The following is a 25,933-nucleotide window of genomic DNA, read 5'->3' on the forward strand; positions in this document are numbered from 1 at the left end:
AGCTATTCGTTGAAAGCCCCATTTGAACTGTGCTCATCTCAAAGACAACCTTCCCCCAGCAACACCCGTGAATGTTCAGGTCAGCCACCAAGGGTGTTCTCACGGCCTGCCCCTTGAGCGATGGGGTTCCTCAGTGCTTAGCTGTCTTCCACTGCACCACCAGTGAGGAGTGGTCCAGAGGCACCGTGCGCCTTCAGGTGCTGAAGTGGTACCGATCCTCCCCGCCCGGCTAACTAGCACCTCACTTTCCTATTGATCAGGGGACCCCTGAGCCCGTGTCAGATGGATGGGGACTCATTCACCACAGCTCCCGGTGGGCCTGGTGGCCTCTCCAGAGAAGAATAGGCAGGCTGAGATGAGAGCTGGGGTCCTGAGGTCCATCCACCTGGAGAAATGTGGGGTTGAGGGGAGGAGGAGACACATCTAGAATAAAGAGAAGCGCTCCCCCACACTAGGGACAGCTCCAGAGACGCGCATTTTCAGATATGGTCTGGTTTGTGTGGCTGGGCTCCGGGATTAGGGGGATGGGGCTGGCGCTCCTCCTGGTCCTCAGACATTCAGAGATGGCCAGGAGGAGTAGAAGACCCATTAACACCTCAACAAAGGAAGCAAGTGCCTGCGAGAGCCTCCTACACATCTGTGGAAAACTTCGAGCCGGGGTACGCAGGTGCCTGCCCTAAGTGAACCCACCCTCCCTGGGTTCACCCCATCCTTTATGCCCGTCCTCTCCGCACGGACGTGACAGATGATGGAAGTCACACTTTTGCGCGGCCTCTGGGGCTTGCTGTGGTTGCCCCTCGCCCCAGCAGGTCACGGGGGGCATGGTGCTCTCCCGCTGGAGGACAGCTCACTGCCCCATCAGGCAGGAACTCTTCACTTCCTGACCCCACAGGGAGTGGACCCTGGGCTCTGCACACAGCCCACACTCAACTGGCACTTGTCAACCACCCAACTGGAAGTGGGCATTACACACCGGGGTTGGCAGGTCCCTGGGCCCAGAAGGTCCCTTGGCAGCCACTGAAGACAGCTTAGAGTCTCACTTGCTCTCCCCCAGCCTTGCTGGTGCCTGTGGACTCCTGGCCGATAGAGCTCCCAGGCCTGGCTCTTAAAGCAGGACTAAGCAGTCTCGTGGCTTCTTCCCTAGGCTGGCCGAAACCCAGCTCCCCCACAGGAGGGACTGAGGCCATCTCGACGCCTCCTGGACAGCAGTGGATGTGACACAGCAAGAGCTCTTTGAGATGGGGAAGCCAGCGCAGCTCCTTTTGAATTCCCCCTCCCCCTCAGCCCTTACTTTGTCCACCTAAGCCAGGCCTTCTACTCAGCGAGGAATATTCCAGAAATCATCCATCACTAAACTCTGGGAGTGGATCTCCGTAGCTGTACAGTTGGAAAGGATCTGGAAAACCCACAGCCCCCCCGCGATGGGAAAGACCGCTAGCACGTGGCAGGCAGGGACGCCTCATCCGTCACTATGGCACCAGCGCCTGCACGACCCGGACGGGCTGGCCTCTCAGCATCATCGGGCAGTGTTGCACTCGGGCCTTAGCTTGCTGTCCTCTGGATGCCCTACAGCCTGGCACAAAGGCACATACTAAGTGTCTGTAAATGAACGGACATGTGCCTTCTGGGCATCAGGGTCCGGGCTGTGCCTGTGGCCTACTTTATTGGTGCAAGGGCCTTGCAAGGCAGATATGATCATTCCGTTTAACAGATGAGAAAACTGAGGCCCAGAGAGGTCAAGGGGCTTCCCCCGGGACACTCAGCAAGTGTCTGGCCAGAGTTCAAGCTTACCTCCTGTCCCTAACTAACCACTGTGGTTTTTCCCTTTGCATTTCGGCAGCCGGGCACTGATTGCCCATCCCCTGTCTGTGACACTACGGCTCCGCATTCGGGGAGCATTCAGAGCTGAAGGAGAAGCAGTTCCAGCTCTCAGGTCGTCCATACTGAAAGGGGCAGACAGTCCCGTTCACAGCTACCTTTGAAGACCAACAAGGCAAGGCCTGCCCAAGCAGCTGAAGCCCCACCTGTGCGGGCCACAGGCGCGGGGTGGGGGGTGGGGGGTGAAGGGGGCGGGTAGAGAGTTCATTCTGATGTTTGAGAAAGGAATCTGGGAAGAGGCGGCTCTGAGTTGGGCCATAAAGGCCACATGGGCTTGGAGTGATGGACAGAGGCTGAAGAAGCTTTAAAGATAGATTTTCAGGGCACCTGGGTAGCTCAGTCTGTTAAGCATTGGACTCTTGGTTTCAGCTCAAGTCATGATCTCACGGTTCAAGCCCCATGTTGGGCTCTGAACTGGCAGTGCGGAGCCTGCTTGTGATTCTCTCTCCCTCCCTCTGCCTTTCCTGCGTGCTCTCTCTCTCTCTCTCTCTCTCTCTCTCTCTCTCTCTCTCTCTCTCAAAATAATAAATAAATAAACTTAAAAAAATTAAAAACTAAAGATGGATTTTTCAGGGGCACCTGGGTGGCTCCGTCGGTTAAGCTTCCGACTTCGGCTCAGGTCATGATCTCACGGCTCGTGAGTTCGAGCCCCGCGTGTGGCCCTGTGCCGACAGCTCGGAGCCTGGAGCCTGATTCGGATTCTGAGTCTCTCTCTGCCCCTCCCTTCTTCACGCTCTCACTCTCTCTCCCTCTCTCTCCACAGTAAGTAAACGTTAAAAAAAAAAATTACAAATAAATTAAAAAAAAAAAAAAAAGATGGATTTTCAGGAGGCCCCTGGGGGGAGGATGGGTGTGAGATGGGGGCTTCCCAGCATTTAAATGTCATGACCTAAGTCATCTGGAGCCTGGCAGGGCAGGCCTTGGGGGAGGGGGAAGGGCTGGTAGCTCTCTGGGACTCTGCTCGGGGGACCTTTCGGATCTCTCCGCCAGAACTTCAGCGCAGAGGAGGCTGGAGGGGGGGCCCTGCTGGTGAGAGAAGGGAGCAGAGAGCCGGCCTTGGCGTGCCCTCCCTCCTAAGTGTGGTCTGGGAGATTCAGCCAACCTCCTGGCCTCAATCATCAGGACCCCAGAGCGGGGAGGCAGATAAGCGAGCTCTGAAGGACGAGTTCCAGCCACAGGGCCACAGACTTATTATTTTTCCCACACACTTGATTGGCCTGCCACACTGGGCCTCAGGAATGGCCTCGCTGGGCCCGCAGCTGATCCTGGAAGAGGAGGGAAGGGACAGGTTTGGCGGCCCGTCCCCCAAGCGCCTGGCCTGGGGCTGGATCCAGAGGGCAGTGGGGCTTGCTGCTCTCCCTGCCTCCTGTCTGCTGCCTCCTCCTGGTTTTGGGCTTTTTCCCTTCCGGGTCAGCACGGTTCAGGAGGGAGCACTTGGCTCAGGAGGCCGTTGGAAAGGTTCTATCAGAGGCCCACAGGCACATGGTTTTCTGGGAGTGCGGACAGAGCGCTGGGTGGGAGCGAGAGCCCACATCTCTCTTGGGAGGACGCCCGCGAGCACAAACAGTAACTCACTGTAAGCCATTAACACTCTGCGACACCTTCCCTGGGCCTCAGTTTCCATTTCTGTAAAATGGGCGCCTTGGAGCTGCCCCTGTCTTAGTCCTTGAAAAATGGCATCTTCCTCTAAAACCAGGTGAGCGGACAGATAGTTTGCTTCAAGTTTTGTTAGAATTTCTACGCCTACCTTGTGATTTGAACAGTCCCACTGTGTCGAGGGCACTGGACTTGAGACCTGATGGGGAGAATCAGCAGGACCCCACCCCCACCCTGCAGTACAGGAAACTATTGTTCGCTGAACTTCCACTCCATGCCAGGCCCTCTGCCCAAGGAAAATATTTATGTTTATTATCTTATTCAGTCTTGACATCGACTCTGGGAAGAGATGGTTATCATCCCCATTTTCCCCCAATCTGACAGAGTTTCTTCAATTTCTTAAAGTCCTGAAGTGGTTTCCTACCCACTCCAGGATGAAATCCCACACCTCGCCACTCCCTGTTAGCTCACTTGGGGCAGCTCCTACCCCATTCATTCTGGTTCCTGAAGTCCCTTCAGGTCCTGCTTCTCCCCAAAGAAGGGCCAAGACCTGGGGGAGGCCAGTGAGGTGCCCAAGGAGCAAAATTTAAGGAGGTCCTCATTCCCAAGTGCCAGGGCTCCACTGGCCCAGCCCTGAGCATGAGGCCTCCTTAAATTTTGCCCTACAAGCTGCACTTGCCCCACACTCGCTGTGTCTTCCCTCCCAAAGGACCTGTTTCTTCTTTGGAGTTCCCTTAGCCTTTGGGGGGGGGGGTTCAGATTTGATTCCTTGCCTGAGCCTCTCTCACTCCAGGGCAGAGACCACTTTTCCTCTGTCCCCATCCTGAAACCAACGGGGCACAGGGCTTTCACACCTCCAACCCTCCAACGTGCTCCCCTCTGCACTTATCTGCTCTCTGCTGCATGTGCCTAGGGCCCCGATTCTCCTCTTAGCATCGACATAAAAATAATGATTTTTCTTCTCAATGAAATATTATGTAGCCACTAAAAACTGTGCTTGCCCATGGGTGAATTCTTCTATAACCTCGATGTAAAAAGGGCTTTCTAAGTATGACTGAATATCCAGAGGCAATTACAGAAAAGACTGATGCATCTGACTATATAAAAATAAAAACAATTTAGGGGTGCCTGGGTGGCTCAGTGGGTTAAGCATCTTGATTTCGGCCCAAGTCATAATCTCCTGAGTTCATGAGTTCGAGCCCCGCATCAGGGGCTTAGGCATGTGTGCGCACGCGCGCGTGTGTGTAAACTCTTAAAAATTAAGAAACAAAGAAGCAAAACCCAATAGAAAAGTAGACAATAGAAAAAAGAACAAAAGAATGGATAATTCACAGAAGGAATATAAAAATTATCCTTAAACCTATGAAAGAATGTTCAACTTCACTCATGATAAAAGAATTGCAAATTCAAACTACCTACACCAAGGTGCCATCTCATACTCATGAGACCGGCAAAATGTCCAAAATTGACACGACCTTCTATTGGCAAGATTGGGAGGAAACAGGTCAGAAATCAAAACAGTACAACTGCATGGAGGGGTACCTGGAAACACTTAACAAAACTACATGCATATTTACTCTTCCCAGTAATCTCACTCCTAGAAATTTGCCTGGAGGATACACTCCCGAGCATTGAAACACACACACATTATTTGGAATTGTAAACCACAGGAAACCACCTAAACAGCCATCCAGAGGAGAGCAGGTGCATAAACCATGGCGCACGCGTGCGCGCACACACACACACACACACACACACACACGGAGTACTGTGCCAGCTATAAAAAAAAATGTGGAAGGACCTCAATGAACTGGCATGGAGTATCTTCCAGGAGACAATATTGAACACGTAAAGCAAAGTATAAAAAAAGCGTAAATGATACGGTCTGATACGGTGTCTTCTGGGTAAATAAAGAAGGGAAAATTAAAAAACATATATAAAAATGTGCTTATCTTTACAAAAAGCCATAGAACTGTAAGCACAAAAGAATTAAGTTGGTTAATGCAGAGGGCGGGGAATGGGGCTGAAGGAATACAGGAGAGTGACACATCTCTTAGTATAGGTTGTGTCGTTCTGACTTTTGCAAGTATGTTAACGTTCTACCTATTGTTAAAAATTTAAACCAGTAAGGGGCGCCTGGGTGGCTCAGTCGGTTGAGCATCTGTCCGACTTTGGCTCAGGTCATAATCTCGCAGTTAGTGAGTTCGAGCCCTGCTTCGGGCTCTGTGCTGACAGCTCAGCACCTGGAGCCTGCTTCGGAATCTGTCTTCCTCTCTCTCTGCCCCTCCTCCGCTCACACTCTGTCTCTGTCTCTCAAACGTAAATAAACATTGAAAATTTTTTTCTTAATTTAAATAAATAAGAATAGGAAGGGGAAAAAATGCCTAAAGCTGAAAACACACTGGAAAAAAAAAATAAACCTAACTGTATTTCAAATAAATACTCTTACCACACTGAAGGGCAAGGAAAGAAAGAAAGGACTACTCCAAACTATTTATGAACAAAGCAGGGAGAAGGAAGGGAAGGTTTGTTGATTGCAGTGGTGAAGCAATCCTGACATTACTTTGGATGCGATATAGGATTAAGTAGATGACTGAATGTGTTGATGGCTTTGGGGTTTTCACTGTGGGCGAAGGATACATAAGTATGGAATGGGGAGAGGCAAGAAGCAGCCCTGAAGAGGTGGATTGGGATTGGAGGTACTGGTGTGGACACGGATGAGTAGCATACGAATATGTAAATGTATATGCATGTTTCTGTGCATACGTCCATACATGTATACGTATGTGTGGAACATGTGGAAAATATGTGTATGTATATGTGTATAAACATTCTCCTATTTCCTACTTCTGTCCCCTGAAAGGGCTAAGGAGCAAAGATACCCAGAGGCAGTGGGCACACCCAGGGCCCAGACTTTGGTCTCTAATACCACTCCCACTAAAAGGGAACAGGCACCTCGGAGAAATGACTGGTTGCAAGGCTTGTTCGGGGATAGGTACCTGGGGAGCCTGGAACCTCTTGTTATCCCAGAAAGTAAGAAAGTGCTCCAGAATCGGGATGGTGGCATATCCAAATATCATGGGAGTCAGTTTGTAGAGGCTCCCACTAGTGAAGTCTGGGGCAATTTATGCACCAAAAGAATTGAGCGCAGTGAGAAACAATAAACCACTGGGAAAAAAAGGAACTCGTCGGTCCACACAGATAGATACGTTTTACTGCTTATGATGGTAAATATATACTGACCAAATACATCGTGCTACTGTAGAATGCCAAGGGCTTTCTACACTACACACTATGGAGGTTGTGCTGGAGCTGGAAAACCACCATTTTTTTTTTTTTTTTTTTGGAAAACCACCATTTTGCAACCATCGTGTTAAGGATTGGATCAGGCAAGAGGCATCAATGGAGGCCCCCCCTGGGAGAAACTGATGAGAAGCAGGGTATTTGCTTCTCTAAAACGTCTCCCCACCGACTGCTTACTAGTTCCAAGGGAGAACGAAGATAATGATCATGTAGGGGGAAAACAGGTAATACTTTGACCTGGAGATTAAAATTAACGTCACCTTGGGGCGCCTGGGTGGCGCAGTCGGTCAAGCGTCGACTTCAGCCAGGTCACGATCTCGCGGTCCGTGAGTTCGAGCCCCACGTCGGGCTCTGGGCTGATGGCTTGGAGCCTGGGGCCTGTTTCCGATTCTGTGTCTCCCTCTCTCTCTGCCCCTCCCCCGTTCATGCTCTGTCTCTCTCTGTCCCAAAAATAAATAAACGTTGAAAAATAAAATAAAATAAAATTAACGTCACCAGTGAGGGCCAGGAGCGCCCGTGGATGTGACTGCGTAAGAAGAGCCCACGGTTGCCTCGGAAGGATTCTGGCCAAGGCTGCATAATCTGGATCTCACCACAACAAAACATTGCACACACCCCAAATGGGGACCATTTTATTGAAAATAAGAAGGGGGCATTGTGTCCTTCAAAAATGTCAATGTCATAAAAGACAAAGAAAGGCTGTAAAAATGTTCTCCAATGGTTCAGACAAAATGTGTAAGTACGTGTGTGTGTGTGTGTGTGTGTGTGTGTGTGCATGTATGATAGAGCACACATGATAAAGGAAGTGGGGTAAAATTTTAACAGATGTGTCTAGAATAGAAGGATCTAAAAGCCGTCTTTGTATTATTTTTATTTGGGGCAGTTTTCGGTAATTTGAAATTACTTCCAAATAAAACAATTTTAAAAAAAAATGTTCCAACTTTTGAACGACATTCCCTTCTCTGCAGGTGCAGACTCTCCTTGGCCAGGGGACCCCTGGCAGGCAGCCAGGCCAGGAGGCAGATCTGAAATCCAGCCATCTGGGAAATGTGGCCTTGAGCAAGTGACTTTCCTCCCTGTGTCTGATCCTCCTCTGCAGGGAGATACCCACCTCGAGGGCTAGTGGACAACTGAAACAGATTACGCTGGCGAGCGCTTAGCTCTATGGCCCATCAGTGTGAGCTGCGGCTTCACTGGTCTCATTTCTCATCAGCAGAAATCCTGGCAGGGTGCAGAGCTGAGAGCCGCCTCCAGTGCCGAGAGCCACGGGTGCCCTCCAGGAGGACTGTGGACCCAGGACGAGCAAACGGTCTAGGGCTAGCCTCGGGCGGCCGCCACCTGGCAGAACTCCTCTCTGGGCAGGCGGCCCCCTGTCCTGCCTTGGCCTTGGGAACTCTTTGTGACAGTATTGTTCTGGTAAAAAGAATCGTGATCCCTGGAGAATAGGCCGGGGAGGGGGCATGTTTCTTTGCACTGGGGGCTTTCTTGAAGGACCTGAAATTGGCCTTCAGAGCAGGCCTGTCCTCACAAGGATGCTGGGCCTCCCTCTCTACCCCTGATCTGTCATTTAGAGAGGGCTCACTGTGCCCCTGTCCCCATGTGCCCCTCCTGGCCCACTCTCTACCCTCTCCACTGACCGCTACAGACCACAGCAATGGGCTCCTTTCTCTCTGCTCTCTTTTCTGTTGGAGGCCAGTGGGGCCCTGGGAGGAGGACGGAGGGAGGGAGGTCAGGTGTTGAATGCCTTGTCTCCCTGTCTTCGGGGGCACCTCAGGGCACAGCCCAGGTAGGGTGGCCCCCTGCAGAGCACCCTCGCTGTCTCTGCCCTCAGCATCCTTCCTCTCCTTTCCCCTTCAGCCCTAGGGGGTGAATGCGCCCCGGTGTTGGGGATCCTGCACCGGGTCCTGTGGATTCGCTACCCTGCACTGGCCTGGGGACTCAACTGTCTCCAAATCGCCAGCATTGAGGGCGCTCCCTGCTCCCTGCTGGGCCCCGCTGCAGGGAGACACCTGGGTGGGGGTGGGGAGGGGGCGGTGCCCTCTCCCATCCGTGTGTTTGGTATTTGTCTGCCTGGGAGGCCCCCTATTACCAAGCTTAGTGAGGGGACCCACCTCGAAGCCATTCACACAGCAGAACAAAAGCGAGTGCCTGCCACTTCAGGCCTCCTCCCGGGGCTCATCGCTGCCTGTTACGACTTCATTTCATCTTTTCGTAAGTTACTGTTAACTGAGAAGCATTACAAGAAGAGAATTAAAAGAGAGAAAAGTTGGTGGAGAGATGCCTTTTTTCCCCTGGTTTAAACCTTTTGTTATCGACTCTTCAGGAATCTGATTCAACCAGAGGAACACGTGGCAGAACACGTTATTCAGAATTAGTTCCGAGAGACACGCGAGGGGCTCTTTATTATTCATCCTTCTAAAATCAAAATATTAGCTAATGCCTCTTGCGTCCTCAGAGCGGGTCTGGCAGCTTCTCTGATGTATTGTCCTACTTGAAAGTGAAGAAGAAGGCCTTTCCTGCGGAAGCCTCCGTCAAGCCCCTCGGACTCCCGCGCACACAGGGACGGAGACACCCAGACATGCCTGTCTGTGCCTGAGACCCTTGCAGCCCTTTGTGTCGCGGCCAGGCTGCCTCTTCCACGCACCCCCTCCCTGCGCTGGAACGCCCCCCACCGCCAAGGAGCCCAGGGTGGCCTGGAGCGGAGGGGGGAGGCCCCTCTTGGTCCCAGGAGCCCAGTTTCCCATATCCAGAGCCAGAACTGGTTCGGAAGGGGGTGAAGGGGTGATGACTCAGGGACCCTAAGGCTTAGAAATCAAAACTGCTGTGTATGTTTTCTTGGATCCCCGCTGCTGCCTTCATTTCTGGAAGGAATACCACAATGCAAACGAATTCTATTTCTTCAGCAGGAACAAACAAATTTGGCTTTTGGTACTCTGAGCTCTAGAGTTACCCAGAAGTGTCATGATGACATTTTTAATCAGGCCCCTAGGAAGACAGTGAGGTTCTTAGCTCGCTGGGGTGGGGTGGGGGGGTGGTGTTCACTGGCCTTGAGGACTGTGGGTGGGACAAGTGCTCCCAGCTGATAGAGGTTGGCTAAGCAGCTTCTGTGTCTAGTAGCCTTGGCAGAACTTCCTGGAGGCTAAGTGGAGCAAGGAGGGCTTCCTGGAGGAGGTGGTATTTGACAGATGGCTAAGCACTGGAAAGGAGAGAGTAGAGGGAAGGCAAGGAGGAATGTGAGCAGGGCAGGTGGGAGGGAGGCAGGGCAAAAAATGGTCAGAGGTAAGGCTGGAAGGACCTTGACCGCAAGTGAAGGTATTTCTTCTTTCTTTTGTTTCCTTGAGCAATCCTAAATTCACGATTAATCTCCCAAGACCTATCTTGTTGGTAAATGTTGATTTCTCCTGTGCACCTGTTCATATTTCTGATGGAAACGTATTATAAAATCACTCCATTCGGGTGGTGATTACCATGGTAATCAGGCATGCTTGCTGACAGGCCAGCACTCCTATTGAAAACAAGATTCGGAAGATAGGGGCTTTTATGTCACTTAGGTTGTGCCCGGGAGAGAGAGGGCTGGGAAGCAGGTGTGGGGGGGCCGGGTTCCTTCTCTGGGGAAGTCTTGGTGGACAGCACAGCCCTTCACTGGAGGAGGGTTCTGTAGGAAGATGGCGGAAAGGCTAGACGGAGGCGGGTAAATGGGGGTCCTCTGCGGCCTGCATTCAGAGGGGCACAGCTGTGAGGGATCCCATGTGAAGAGAAAATCAGAGCTACCAGGAGCCCAAGATCAAGAACCTGGGCTAGGAAATCATTCAACCTCCTACCTCCACCGCAGGAACCACCACTGTGCCTTTTAGAACATTACAAAGATGGGGCGCCTGGGTGGCTCAGTCGGTTAGGCATCCGACTTCGGCTCAGGTCATGATCTCACGGTTTGCGGGTTCGAGCCCCGCATCGGGCTCTGTGCTGCCAGCTCAGAGCCTGGAGCCTGCTTCGGATTCTCTGTCCCCCTCTCTCTCTCTCTGCCCCTCTCCCGCTGTGATCTGTCTGTCTTTCAAAAACAAGTAAATGTTAAAAAAAAAAAGAACATTACAAAGATGTTTCTATCATGGGATTACAGTTCAAGGTGTGGGGAAAGCCCCAGGCGTTTGAACGGCATTATCTAGTCCCGATATAGTTTAGTTTAAGTTCGCAAGAGCTCCCACTAGACTGCTGGATTTCAAATCCCAGCTCCACCCCCTTTACTGGCCGTGTAACCTGGGGCAAGTTACTTAACCTCTCTTTTCCTTCTCACTTGCAAAAACAAAAACAAAAATAAAAACAAACAAAAAACAGATAATGCAAATTTTTAATGCATTTGATTATTGTGAGGATTAAGTGAATTGATGCCTGTAAAACGATTAGAACACGCCCACCACAGAGTAAGCACTCACACACGCTGGGGACACAGCAGCGCCTCCCCCCACGGTGGATGGGGGACCCGCAGGATTGAGGGTACAGCCACTATCCCGGACTTGGTACAAACATCGTCTCACCTCCTTCTCCTGACGCCCCCATGGAACTCTGAACACCGAGCAGACTGCCGCCCTGAACCTCCCCCCACCTCCCACCGCCTCTCTACCCGCCGCCTTTTCTGTTTCCTTCCCCAAAGACGCTGGTTTACTGACCTCTGGCTCTGCACCCAAAACGGCCCTCCTTCTCAAGCCCATACCCTGACTGCAGTCCTGGGAAGATCGGGCCTCGCGGGCACAAGGTTCCAGAACACTCACGTCCTAAAAGTATACAAACATCTACAGCTTTTAGTCCCGTTTCCAAGTGCCCACAGAGGTTAGATGTTGTCTGATGAACGACAATCACCATAGGAATAGCACTAATGCACTTCTTCCTCATGGTGTCCCAGACTCTACACTGCTTCTCACCCTAATATAATAAAAATTTGTCGTTAATGGAATGATATTACACTCCACCAGACACCGTATGATCCAAATCAGGCCAAGAGCGGGGGGGCTCTGCCTCGCGGAACCCACCCCACCAGCGGCAGCTGACAGGCCATTATTCTGCGTCCTGCAAATTCTGTGCAGTGATAAGGAAACTCCACCAATTTGATGCTTTATCTGGCTGCAGGTTGGGGAAAGAGATTATTTCAATCAAGATAATGATTCTATTTCTCGGACGGAAATGAGATTTTTTTTTTTTTTCCGTTGCCTCGTGGGGATGCCACCAAAATCTGTCTCGGGGCTCAAACTGGTCATGCACAAGTTAGAGGATTTTCGGGCAACCTCCGAGAGCGTGAACATGACGGAGAACTCAAGGGAGTGAGCCCGTTGGCAAGAAACACGTGCGCGCGCGCGCACACACACACACACACACACACACGCCAGACCTCTGAGATTACAGAGTCAGTTCTGCTTGGCCATTTATAGGCATGAGACAGCACCTGTGAAACCAAAATTTGGAAGATGAGCAGGTAGTGTGAGTAGGATGGCCTGGATTTCAAGGCAATAATGATAACGAAGTTCCAGAGACCATGCACTTAGCAATGACAGGACGTGAGTAGCCTAAACCTGCCCATCACGTAGGGAAGATTTCCTGTGCAACTTTGTAGACAGATGGCCCAGCGACTCTTCCCACACCTTCCATGACAGGGAGCTCACCGGCCTCGGTCCTACTCCATCGCTATGTTGAGAAAGTACCTCCAAACCGCAGCAGTCACTTTATGAAAGGAAACCACAGTGAAAATTCACAAGGTGCTGATGCTACGATGCATCTAAACCCATTATGGCGACAATACACGTTTCAGGAAGTCAGCAAACGATATGCAAACGATGGTAGGCAATCAGTGCAATGAGTCGGGAATAATTTGAACTAGTGAATTTGGTGCAATTTTTAATTATTCTAAATATTTGCGCATTTCGAGGGCTGTAACACAGCATCTCAAATTCTTTAGAGGTGATTTGCCTTAAGGAGGAAGTAATAATAATTTGTAACTCAGACATCAATTGTTTCTATAGTAACTGTAAAAACTTTGGAAACGTTTGGAAAGTTTACATGCGTTTTGAACGTTCCCCTGGGGGGCTGACTTGGTGGATTACTCTCTCTCTCCAAATACGAGGCACATTTTAGCTCAATTCCTTCAGAAGGAAGAGCCCCAGCTGCTGGCTCTTGAGTGGTCTCTTACTGGACTGCACCAGGCCCACCAAAACTTTGAAATCTAAGCCACACCATTGCTGCGGTGCCTAGACTGTCCTTGGCAAGTAACACAAAAACCCTGGTAATGTTGGTTTTGTCGCCAGGAGAGGATCCAGGCAGCTTGGGGACAGAAGCGGGGAGGAGACTTGTCACAGGACACCTTTTGGTATTTTTGAATTCAGTCATGGGACCGTATGACCTATTAAGAGTAAAAGGACAGTTTCGAAAAGCGCATCCATGTTTCATTGAACACAGGCTTTGATACTTACGATTGCTATTTTAATACCGACACTCTTAAAATGCAAATTTACGACAGTGGAAATTGCGGCCGAATCAGGTAAAAGCCACATTTGGCTGTCTTCACGGTAGTGATGCTCACAGACACGAGAGTTAGGTGCAACCAATGGCCCCCCTCGGACTCCCTTTTCTCGCTGGGACGCCCACTTCCCAGCTGCTTTCAACTGTGGTGTTCTCCCGACCCTGGCTCTTGGTCAAGGGCATGCCTTGGAGGTCACACCAGCAGCACCGTTTCCCAGGAGTGGCCAGTGGTGAATGAGGGGTTACTTGAGGCCTGCCCCTTGCTGCCAGGCCAGACACCGCGGAAATCCACATGGGTCAAGCCAAGGAAAGACTAGCCCTGGCACATCCCGCCCCCCCCCACCGACAAGTAGTCCCTAAAAGCTCTCCCTTGGTACATCGCATGCACCTGAATCCCTGCCTCAAGCTCTGCTTCTAGGCAACCCAGCCTAAATCAGCCAAACCGCAGCTCAAAATGGAACCCTCTAGTATCTTTCCAGTGGGTTGTCCCTGGTGGTAGAAACACACAGGAGCCTGCCTCTTTGAGGCAGGCTGCCTTCCTGCCCGGCCGAAAGATCACCAGTCGACACTGCACAGCCCATGAAAGCCAGCACAGCAAAATGCTGACCAGCCAGAGCAGAGAGTTCCCACCACCAGAATCCTGCGGGACCACACAAATACTCTTCTCCAGGATGGCTGAGCAGGAGGCAGGGGCCGACTCAGGAGCCTATCCCCCAATCAGATCCGCAGTTATGTGCCCCAGAAAGTCAGCATAATCGTCAGCTCGATCACTTCTTGGCTAAAGAACTCAAGCAAAATATTTATTCCCAGCCTCAGTTTCCTTATCTGCAAAATGGCACTATCTACAGAGCCTCTGCGAAGCTCATCTGAGGCTATATTGTCAAGTGTGCCGCAAACTGGGAAAATTATATACGTGTTGGTTCTTATTCGTGAGACTGAGAACATGCTAGCTTCCCCTGCTTGCTTGGAACAAGTAATCAAATAAGTAAAATCTGAGCCAAATAAGTAAATAAGTAAATCTGCCAAATAAGTAAATCTGAGCTTCCTCTCATCTTGGGCATCGTACCTAGAGCTCCCTATGTGAGAAGCAGCTCCAGAGAAAATCAAGTGGACATTGGGAGCCCTGTCCTGGTGACTGTCCACCTGGAGCTCAGGGCACCTCCTCATGGATCACACGGGTCTCAGGTGGTGGTCAGCTGCAGCTGTCTGGAGAGGGCCCCCTCTCTCTATCCTCTCTCTCTCTCTCTGACATCTAGGGAGGATCCCCAATGTGAATTTCCTATCATTGATCCAGGGTCTGTATTGATCTCAGATACAACTTCAAGTTCGGTGAAAACTCCATGTGGCCACTTTCATATGGGTCACAGACAAACTGGCAGAAACTCGATTTTATTTACATAAATGAAGGATACCTTACTCCACCCTGATTTTTTTTTTTTGCACATGGACCGTTCACGAAGCCACTTCTGGCCCTTTACCACTTGGTCCTACCCAATGTCACCGGCATTTTCTCCCCACCCCCATCCCCCTTCTGACTATCTAGGACCCCTTCAGGATGTCTATGACATCCTCCCCATAGGCCTTTGGGTGTTCCCATCCTGGCACCTGTTCCTGCCCCCACACCCCGACCGGCTTCCCTCCTCCATCAGCCCAGTTCAAGTCCCTCTGTCCCCAGGAAGTGTGCCCTAACCATTCCTGTCACCAGCACTTCTGGCCGTGGTGTATGTGCCACACTGGACTGTGTGCTTGACCGTAAAGGTCTTTAATACCCTCACATGCCCGGTTTCCTCTCCTCCCACCCTGGACTGAAGGCACCTCCAAAACAGAGCCTAGGCCACTGCTTCTCTTTCTATCTCTCTGGCTATTTCTTGCCAGGCACCTGGCGATTAATAATATTCTCAGCTTGAGTAAAACATTGGGCTGTATGATTGCTCTTAGTTCAACACACTGTTCAACGGCCTATACGAGAACGTACAGTTCTAAATAGGGTCAACCTGGCAACAAATTCAGAATTGTACAAACTGTTTGTGGCTCCAGGGCGAAAAAAATGCACGCCTTCCTTACCCTCCCGGAGTCCCGCTCTCTCCCCAAATACTAATCAACCGCAAGGGAGTCACTCTTTCCTGAGCCAGTGGGAGGGCAGAGCCTGGGTTCCAACCATCCACCTTCCGCTGGCAGCCTTGCATTCCTGAGTCCAGCCCCGCCCAGCCGGACACACCTTCCAGAAGAACCAAAAGCCGACTCCATCAAGGTCATGACCCCTTCCCCAAACAGGGAAACCCGCCTACTCCCAGGAACACTGTCAAACCACAGACCTAAGAAAGCAAAATTCATACTCACAGGCAATGATGCCTTCGTCTTAAATTTCAGGCCAGCAGTTTCTCTGCAAACCTGCTCATTTCCTGCAAAGAGAAGAAAGGGATGGAGAAGCATATTAGCATCTGCTCTGGTAGCCTTTGGCGGTTTCCTGGCCGACCTCGGGCTGCTGCACCTTCTCTCCTTCTTACTCCCAACAGCACGCTCCCCTCCCAGGAGCACCGCGTGCTAGCTGGGTGCGCGCCCCTGGCTCCCCACACGCCTCCCTCCCCCTCCACGGCGCCATGCCAGTCTCAGATTGACCACTGCCTCCAATTCCCTGAAGGCGCCGGGCTTCTTCCCACTCCAGAGTGAGGCCTCCTCTTCTGTAGCATGGGGTTGCCTAGCAACCCCGTGCGCCGGCTCGGAAGGCCCTCCTAAATTGGACCTCACAGCACAGGGCATCTCCTTGTACAGCTGCCTGAATCTTAACAATCTGGCTCTGAATAATAACACAATGGTAATTGCATGCATGGGCCCCAAACTACATTTAAATAATGTTCAAGAGCTGACACAAACCAACAAAGGCCAGAAAATGCATTGCGGAGGTTGACCGTAAGGCCAGGCGGGACGTTCGGTGCGGGAGGGAGTTGACACCAAAGACTTGAGTTAATGACAATGCCAACCTGAACTGTGAATTCTCCTGCCTTTCTGCCTGAGTGTGTCACCGCTTTAATGTGCTTTAAGTGAGTTTGGGATCTGTAGAGGCAATTAATGCCCAGAGATAGTGATGCTTCAAGACAGGATGCCCTTTAGTGCATCAGCAGCACACGCGAGTTTTTGGAGGGAGAAGGTGAGAGGACGACATAGGACAAGAAGGGAGAACCGTGCATGAGTGATGTCCCTTGGCTTTTACGATCGTGGCTAAATACATTTCAGAAGGCGGGACAGAGAACTTACCAAGCGAGAGCACAAAGCCCTTGCAACCTCAGCACGGCTGATGTGTTTCGGGGTAAGAAGTGAAGGCCAAGAGGCTTGAAGCTGGCTAACAGGCACACTGAAGCGGCTTAGCGTGGTGTGGGGACGGCCGTGCGTGCCAGAGTCCAGCCTTGAGCCTGGGTCCCTGGCACAGTGTGACAAAGAGCTCTGCTCAAGGCACAAGAGCCTTAGCACGGCAGGAGAAGGCAGCCATAGCAGCGAGGGCCTGCGGATCAGCCCCAACTGTTTGAAAGCCACTTTAAAAAAAAAAAAAAAAAAAAAAGCTCAAAATCCTCCTGCGAGGGACTTAAACAGATATTTGCACACCCACGGGTGTAGTAGCGTGATTCACAACGGGCAAGAGATGAAAACAACCCAAGAGTCAGTGGACAGATGAACGGATAAGCAAAACGCGGTCTGTGCACACAGCGGAACATTATTCAGCCCTAAAAAGGAGGGCAATTCTGGCAGGTGCTACAACATGGATGAACCTTGAAGCCAAAACGACAAATACTGGGGGCGCCCGGGGGGCTCAGTCGGTTAAGCTTCCGACTTTGGCTCAGATCACGATCTCCAGGCTTGTGAGTTCGGGACCCGCCTAGGGCTCTGCACTGGTGGTGTGGAGCCTGCTTGGGACTCTCTCTCTCTGCCCCTCCGCCCCCTCAGAAGAAAGAAATATACGTAAAAAAAAAAAAAGACAAATACTGTAGGATTCCACTTGTACTGATATCACAGAGACAGGAGGAGAATCGAGATCACTAAGGGCTGTGGGGAGGTGGCGATGGGGAGTCAGTGTTTAGTGGGGACAGAGTCTCAGTTTGGGAAGATGAAACCGTTCTGGAGACGGATGCTGGTGATGGCCGCACGGCAACACCGATATACTTAATGCCCCTAAACTGTACACTTAAAAATGGTTAACAAGGTAAATTTGGTAGTGTATTATTTTATCGCGATTTTTAGAAATTCCCCTGAAATAGTAGTACAACATACACGGTCTACAAGACTTCCGTCCATCTTCCCCTTGGAAGTCAAGAGTGGCCTGTGTCATCCATAAGCTCAGACAGGGAGAGACTGCCACCGGGACTCAGGGACCAACTGGACAGTGTGGCTCTGGGCCAGGGAACCCCCCGGCTTGTTAAGCGTGGCGTTGGCGCAGCACCGTGTCAGATGGAGGCGGCTGAGCATCGCGTAACAGGATTATCTTGCGTCCACCTCGTGAGGTCCAAACACCATCACCCTCCAGAACGTGGCCTCCTTCCTCCCAACCGGTCCCACCCATCGTGTCCCCTGCCTGCTTCCTCCTCCATCCAGCTCTGATGACACTGTCACTGTTACCCTTTGCCGCGTCTCAGCTCCCTGCCTAGAAAGCCCCTCCCATGCTGTCCACCTGACCTGCTCCGACTCTTTCTGGGGGGCTCACAGCAAGCTCTGCCTCCTTCATGGAGCCCTCCAGATGCTCCCCATTGTGCTTTCTCTGAGTGCCGCAGCCTGCAGTCAAGCATTTGCTTAGTTGGGTACTACCTTACTCTCACGTCTGGAAGTCTTGCTTCTCCCGGTGCATCCCCGGCAGGACCCCCGGACAGGGACTGTCGCTCATCTTTTTCGCCTGCCATGGACCGTGGCTCAGGGCTGAGCACACCACAGACCATTCCTCCCTCAAGGCTCTCAAAGGGACAGCCACCCTGCTTCCCCTCCCAGGGAATCTGACCACAGCCCCCCTGCCCGGGGTGGAAAGCACGTCTGTGGGCTGCCGAGCCCTGGAGCTGCGTATTCCAGGCAGGCACGCAGATGCCTTCAGTCATTTAGAGGTGCGACTCGGTGTGTGCAATGAACAATTGAGCATTTACAGATTTTATTAATTTGGAAAGGTCATTAGAACTAACAGCTTCTCCAAGCGGAAGTGAATAAATAGCGTGCATCATTTTTTTTTTTTTCTTCAGCGTCCTGAGCTTTTTCTTGGAAGGTGCTTTTAAAACCTCAAAAAACAGCGTTGTATTGTTACAGGTTAAAAAGGGGTGGGGCGAATGCAGGCTTGTGAGACAAGAGGAGGCCCACGGAGCTCTGGATGAGCCTCTGCCTTTCTCTGAACCTGCACCTTCTCATCTGCAGAAGGAAGGAGTGGTCACTAAGCTCCCTCCAACTGAAAATAAAGTGACATTACGATACGAGGAAACGTGCGAAGTTAGCAACTCTCCAAGCTGACCGTTACGCCCCACCCCCAACCCCACCCATCCTACCAGCCGTTGGACACTATTGCACCTCTGGGTAGCAAAGGTGCGAGTCTGTGCCCAGTGATTTCGGAGGCCTTCCCGGACCCTGGCCTGGAGGCTCTCAAACCCACAACCTGGCTGTCTCGCTCTCGTTAGATCATCAAGGAACATTCTGGACTCATGACTTGTTTTCTCAAATCTCCAGGAAGGGCTGGAGATGGGCCAAAGTGTAGCATCCAGGTTCCATCTCCCCGGCCGGCCCTTGGCTCCATGACCGGCTGGCACTGTCTGTCAAGGGCCAGGCCTCTGCGGGCAGCTGCTATTGGTTCTCCCAGAGGCGGGAAGGAAGGAGCATTCAAGGAGCAGAGGGGTCAGGTTCCAGCCTGCTGTCATGGAGAGAGACGGTTGGCCCTTGACCAGACCACGCAGTCCCACATCCCTCCCTTTCTCCGAGTCCCCTCTTCTCTCTGCCCCAAGTTCTGACAGACACCGGACGGTGGGAGGCCCACGGCTGCCCATGCTCCTGCCTCCAGATCACTCACGACTTTTAGTAGCAATAAGACCAGGTCTGAATCACAACTGTGTGATCCACAACCTAATAGTAATAGTAACATTAGCACCGGTACTAGTTAATATTAACTAATATTGGTGCGATGCGGTCCTGATTAAAAGGGTATTTTCCCACTCGCTTGGCAGGCAGGTAGGAGAGACTTAATTCATGTATTGGGCGCCTGCTGTGTCCCAGGGTCTTGGCTACCTGTTGGGGAGGTAGACATGAAAAGGTACGTTTCTTGCATGCAAACTCTTTGCAGGATGGTTGAAAGTCAGGAAGATGGGGACACAGCTGAGTAACTTTCTCAGAGCATTCATCTAGCAAGTTCTAGCAGTGTTCAAACCAAGTCCTTGGACCCAGAGGCCTTTCCCAACGGTTCCTGCATTGCCTGCGAGTGTCGTATATGTTTAGCCTGCATGACACCATCCAGAAGGGACCGACCAGAGGACGGCATGGTTTAGGGACAGTGGGAGTTTATGCCCAGAGTGAACCGATGCCTGTGGATGTCAGGCCATGTTGGCCCTGGACACCCCAGGGGGGCAAACCTTGGCTGGGTCCAGGTCAGAGCCTACTGCAGACATGGCCTTGACCTCTCACGGCCTTTCTGCTCGTTGATAAAGACCCGTCCTTTCGTCAGAAGGGCTGCAGAGACGCTGCCTTGAGAGCTGATGCAAATTCAAGAATTTTTTTTTTTTTTTTTTTTTTAGTCTGCACTAATCCTTGTCTTCTGGGCTGCCAATGCCCTTACAATCAGCATGTGACATACATTGGTTATTGTTCTTCTGAAGTTCTCTATTGGCTTTTTGTAAATGATGTCTTGTGCTTGGAGGAGCCCTATAAATCCCTGTATTTACAGCCAGGGAACCCAAGCCCAGAGAGGGCAAATAACTCATCTTAAATCATGTCAGAGATAAGACAAGAACCAGAACCCAGGTCCCCAGGGCACCAGCCTGGAGCCCGCATACACCCACCCGAAATGGTGGGAAGGTAGGCTCAGGCTGTGTCCGGCTTAGCCCCCACCACAGCCCCTCAGCAAGCATGCGTGGCTGGGATGAGGGCTCTCTGACTCCGGATAGAGGCCAGCACAGGCAGATTCCCCTCCCCGCCCCCGTCAATGACACTAAAGTGATCAACTCCGCCTCCTCGCCTTGAGTGGCGAGCCTCACAGGGAGGGGCAGAGGCCATGAGAGGTGCCCTTGGGGACGGCAAGGTCACAGTCTCTGCCGCAGGGCCTGCGGCTCTCAGGAGGCCACGATGTGCTGTGGTTTGGAGCCAGACCGACCCTGCTGTGTCACTTTGGGCAAATGACTTAACCTCTCTCTGCCTCAGATTTTCCCCAGCAGAATGGGCAGGATCATGGCGCCTATTTCCTCCCTCACAGGGGTTAAGGAAGAATTAAATGAGAAAACGGAGGGAAAACGTGGCACGGGGACTGGCATTTGCGTAGTCTCAGGTGAGGTGAGTGAGATCAGCTTTTCACTGGAAGGACAGTTCCGTGAAGAGGGAGACAATCTGACAAGGCTACATACCAGACGATGCCAGCCGTATGGCATTCTGGAAACGGCAAAACTCAGAGACAGTAAAACGATGGGCGGTTACCGGGGGAAGAGAAGACAGATGAACAGGTGAATCCCAGAGGAGGTTTAGGGCCGTGAAGCTACGATCCTGCGATGGCAGATACGTGTCTCTATACGTGCAACATCCATAAAACTGTACAACACAGAGTGAACTCTAACTCTAATGTAAACTATGGACTTTAGTTCACAATGACGTATGAGTACCAGCTCATCAGCTGCAACAAAAATACACGCTCGTGCAAGATGTTAGCAATAGTGGACGCTGGGGTGGGGGAAGGGAGAGGAAAAGGGGTAGATGGGAAGTCTCTGTGTTTTCAGCTCAATCTTTCTATAAACCGCAAACTGCTTTAAAAAGTCAAGTCTATTAATGTTTTTTTTTTTTAAAAGATCAACCACGCCAAAACATAGTGCTCAGGGCCAATCAGCACACAGGCCATCACTGAGCCACCACTGGGCATCTGGGCCCCATGAGGGGGACTGGGAGCCGGAGCAGGAGACTAGCACGGCCCTCCCAATGTGAGGTACCACTGTGTCCCGTGTGCGGTGAAAATGGAGAGCCAAGTGGGGGAGCCAGCAGGATAGAGCACCGCAGCAATCAGGACATCTCTGGCTACTGGGCAGTGACTCGGCCTTAATTTACCCTTCCAGAGCACACACCCTGCACTCGCCTCACCCTCTCTGCCTTCCAGAGGGGGATCAAAAAGAGACTCGGCCTCTCACCCGCAAGCCAGACTCCTCCCAGCCTTTTCCTGCCCCTCCACCCCTAACACCAATATAGTAGGTGCTTGATAAACATTGACTGGATTAAACAGTGATTATCTGTATGCCTCTTGCTCTCCCCACCAAAGGAAAGAATCTGACTGTAAGCCTCCCTGACCCCCCCCCCCCCCAGCAAAGTATTAGCTGAACAGGGCGTGAAGAGCGGAATCCAGGCAAAAGTAACACTCCGACGGGGGAGACGCTGTGTTCGGTCATGGGGCCACCGTCCACAGTCTTGACAGCGTATCTCCAAGGGGCCTCCCCCAGCGCACCTGGCACAAGCTGGCCCGCTCAGCCCTGAGCCCCCATCTAGCAGGATGCTGGCAGCTGAGCCCCTGCTCCACCTGGGAAGGGCCAAGAGGCCAGTGTGCCCTGAAATGAGGGGGCAAGTATGGGGAGTCACCTCAAAGCAGCCTGCAGGGGCAGCGGGGAGGCTGAAGCGGAATGAAGGCCCTCAGCCCAGGGCCCGGATGCGGGGGTGGCCCCGGAAGTGTTTTTAGAGCAGGAACTGAGGTCCAGCTCATCTTACCTAGCACAGCAGGGCACCAAGCAGTTGGGTCTGGTCTGATTCTGAGAAAGGAGTGCTTGCGTGTTGCTGGCAACAGCATCTTCTAAGGCAACTGAATCCTCCTTTAGTCATTGCTTTGGGGGTGATGGCCCCTTCGAAGTCCAAATTTCTGTGACCTTGGCCTAGAATCTTAAAATAACCCTGAGAAGGAGGGAGGGCTAAGCCCGGAGCAAAGCCAACAGTGGGGCCTGGCCTGGGGAAGCAAGGGAGGGGAGGAGAGCCTGTCTAAGGATCAAAGGCCCAATCTCCCTGGTCAGGCTGCCCGGCCCAGGCCTGGCTGTTCAGTCACGCATATTTTATTTTTTCTGGCCTCAGGGAAGTGTTCCTGGGGCTGGGCAAATCTGAGTAAGAATCTGCCAGCAGGGAATGGCCTGGAGCAGCTGAGAGAGAGGGCAGTGGCTGCCCACATCCGCCCCCTGGACCCCAGCAGCCCCCTGCCCGAGGGCTAGGGTAGGAAGGGGGAGGGTGTCCACTGAGGGGGGCCTTCCCACTGCTCCCTGGCTGGTGAAGCAGGACAGGTTAGTTCTCAGTCACAACATAGGAAAAGAATATGCAGTTTTCTCATCGCAAATAACAGCTCACATTCGGCAAAAGGAAAAGCTGTCTCTACCACAAGGAAAAGAAAGCAAGCATGTTAAGTCTTCGTCTGCGGGACGCGGGGCGGCAGAACCTCCTCCCCTGCAGGGGCGAGATGAGGTAGGGGCGGCTCAAGAGGGTTCTCCGCGCCTGATCTCACTGGCTGATGGCGTTCAGGGGGACACATGCTGTGGAACTTGCGTGGCTGGGTGATGGGACTCCAGCCCCGCTGCCTGGTTCTACGGCCAAGTGGACTGGGATTTTGAGGCGGGCAGAGGGCAAGTGAGGGGAGCGGGAATCAGAGGGCGCAGTGGGAGCAGGCCTGGTCAGCCCGAGCGGGGAGTGATATCAGACAGGTGATGGCGGCGTTCAGGGCTCCAGACAGCGGCATGGGGAGGTGGGCCTGTTCTGTCTTCAGTGATCACAGGCTTCCCCTGGACAGCTTCTCCTGCTTCTGTGGGTCTTGCCCCCGGCCCTGACCTGGTTCCCTGAATCCTGTTGCTCTCTCTCCTCCTTCTAGCTAAATCTGCTTTCCAGAAAGTTCCATCTCCACCTGGTATCCATTGTGATGGAATACTTAGTGCCAGCGTTTCTTTCTCTCAGAGAAAAGGCATTTCCAGCCTCCTCTCAGGTGGGAAAGTTATATCCCCTGGGAAAGGGATTTATTTCACTTTTAGTTTTTGAACTCCACCATTGACTCTGAATAACACGGACAACCAGTACGTAAGTGACACACAATAACCAAGAATGCACACGTGGATGGTGTGCTGGGCGTGTGGAAAGAGGACCAGAGGCCCTTACAGCAGGAGGGGCGCCCCTAGAAGGCTGACTCTAAAACTGTCCCCTCTAGCTCCTGCCCCTTACCTCCCTGGACACCCCCACCATGGAGCATGGGTAGGGAACCCATACGTTTTATTGTCCCAACAGGGACCCTTTGGAGAGTGAAGGGGGATACCACTAGTGATCTAGGGACAGCAGGCATAAAGCGGCTGTCCCAAGTCACCCAGCTGTGTCACCCAGCCTTTGGGGCTTGGAAAAACCTAGTCAGGGCTCTTCTCTGGAACTTGCTTGGCATCACTTAGGAAAGAGAGGTCTGCCTTCACCATCCAGCTTCCCCTCTTCGGAGGAGGCATCAGAAATGATCCTGAGAGAGGCCACCAGGCATTATCAGCGTCCAGCAGAAGCACCACATGTATCCATGTGAAACATAAGCACTCCTGTCTGGCCCTACTGATCCTCAAGGCTCCCCACTCAGATCTTTGCAGACCCCACCTCCTACAAGAAGTCTGCCCAGAAGCTCCATTTCCCTCAGCACTGTGTGAGTGTGGGGGGGGGGGGGAGGGAGAGTGAGAGAGAGAGAGAAAACGTACAAATGACAAAGGAAATGGCATACAATTCTCACAACAGACGAGTCTAGGATATAAGACTGTCCAAGCTCCTCAGGCAGGTGGCCGTCTCCCCACCAGCTCATTGGCTCTTGGGGACAAGCACAACTGTGAATCATTCATCTCTGGACCCTCCTGGCCCTCCCCTCTCCTCCCTACCCAGGGCCCTGATTACAGAGAGTCTCTGATTTAAATTTGCTGGAAAGTACCGAGCTGAGCTGAACTCCTGCAATTTGCCCCTCAGTGCTATAGACCCAGGGCTCTAGGAGGGGTCCTGTAGTCCCCCAGGGGTTCATTGATTGTCTCACATCAGCTGATAAGTCATCTTCAAGGCAAATACTCCTGAATCTCCGTGACCATGATAGTACTGTTCGCGGTGGCATTTTTGCAATCCTGCAGGGTGGTGATTGTTGAAAGATAGTAAGGCAGTCAAGACTAAATGCAAGACGATGGTGCACTCAGTAAGTTTAGGGGGGTAATCGGGGAAGGCTTCCCGGAGGCAACAGATAGTAACCAGAGGCTTGAAGGATGGGGGGGATATCAACAGTAGGGACAGAAGACTGTCTAAAAATGGCTATGGAATCACTCTGTCCCACTGTGATAGCTGTGGGAGCAGGGGAGAACACAGAGAGCACAGGCTGGACTGAAGCTTCTTGCGTAGGCCCCCAGGGAAACATCTGGGAGGCAGCCGAGGGACTGGCCTGGGCTGAAGCCATCCCCAACTTCTTCCCTGGCTACTCCTAATTCTGCCAGCTCTGGGAAACCCAGCCAGCTCAGCATCTGTGGCCCCAAATGTAAGCTTGCTCTGCATACCTCTCATTCAGAGGGGAGGGAGCTAGTTTCCAGGGGCTGAAGCCCAGCGAAAACATGCTCTGAGCTGAGCTGGTTGGTTGACTAATCGAAACATTTTAACGAATGTATGCTTGGATATTCATTCACCAAACTTGGGATGTAAAGCCAGGGCCTTTTCCTTAATCTCGCATCTCCTGGACGGAACAGATCCTATTGTCTTTTTTGTAGAGGTCACCCTCCCGCAGCATTGTCCCCACTTTCCAATTACAGGTTTTCTTCAGCGGAATGAGAAATTAAATATACTTGCAAAATAATCTGAGTGCACAAGTCTCCCTCGATTTGATGGATATTTCCCTAAACTTTCATGGCTATTCACCCACACCGAACTCACCCACATTTTGGAAAAACAGCCATTCTTGTTACGCCTTTCCAAAGCTTTAACTTAGTTTTCATTGGGAACAACCTTTTTTCTTCTTCTTCTTCTTTTTTTTTTGCTATGGTACTTAATTGGTTTGTATAATACTTAATTAAATTGCATAATTACAACAGCAAGTTCCACTGGCATAAACAGGTTTGGGCACTAAGCCAGCTGCCTCTAGGGAAGCATTGGGCTCAGCCGGTGGGTGCAGATGCGGTGGACATTTGGGACAGCCGGCTTCCTGCCTCACCCAAGTGTCCCCCAGCTGTGGGCATCAGTCAGAGAGGATGGAGAGAGAGCCCGTGACTTTGGCAAGATGGGTGACTGCAGTGTAGACGGCATCTAGCGCTCCCCTTATCAGGACCTGGGTAAAGGTTAATCCTTCAGGCACAAAGGACCAGACACCGGTCCTGCTCCCACCTTGGTCCTCACCTGATGGTGTTTCCTCCCCCCTCCCCCGCTTCCCCCCTTGCTGAGTTGGCCCCACCCCTCTGGATGCTTTCCCCCCCTCTTCCCCTCCCACAGGCAGGGCGCCCTCTGG

At 52.0% G+C, this 25,933-nt stretch overlaps 1 protein-coding gene across 2 annotated transcripts in view; it reads right to left on the reverse strand.

Moving 5' to 3' along the window:
• The window catches only part of ZBTB7C (zinc finger and BTB domain containing 7C), a 353,805-nt gene that overhangs the window by 140,221 nt on the left and 187,651 nt on the right, over window positions 1-25,933 (reverse strand). Inside the window, exons 1-2 of one of the 2 annotated variants that reach the window (XM_023241973.2) lie at window positions 22,183-23,336; window positions 15,622-15,683 (exon numbers count right to left, since the gene is read on the reverse strand). The gene's annotated coding sequence lies outside the window, so the exon portion shown is untranslated. Of the gene's footprint in view, window positions 1-15,621; window positions 15,684-22,182; window positions 23,337-25,933 lie in introns of those variants that run through there. The other variant, XM_023241972.2, reaches the window with a different exon arrangement.

This window comes from Felis catus, chromosome D3, assembly GCF_018350175.1.
Source record: "Felis catus isolate Fca126 chromosome D3, F.catus_Fca126_mat1.0, whole genome shotgun sequence".
In the NCBI taxonomy this organism is placed as follows: domain Eukaryota; kingdom Metazoa; phylum Chordata; class Mammalia; order Carnivora; family Felidae; genus Felis; species Felis catus.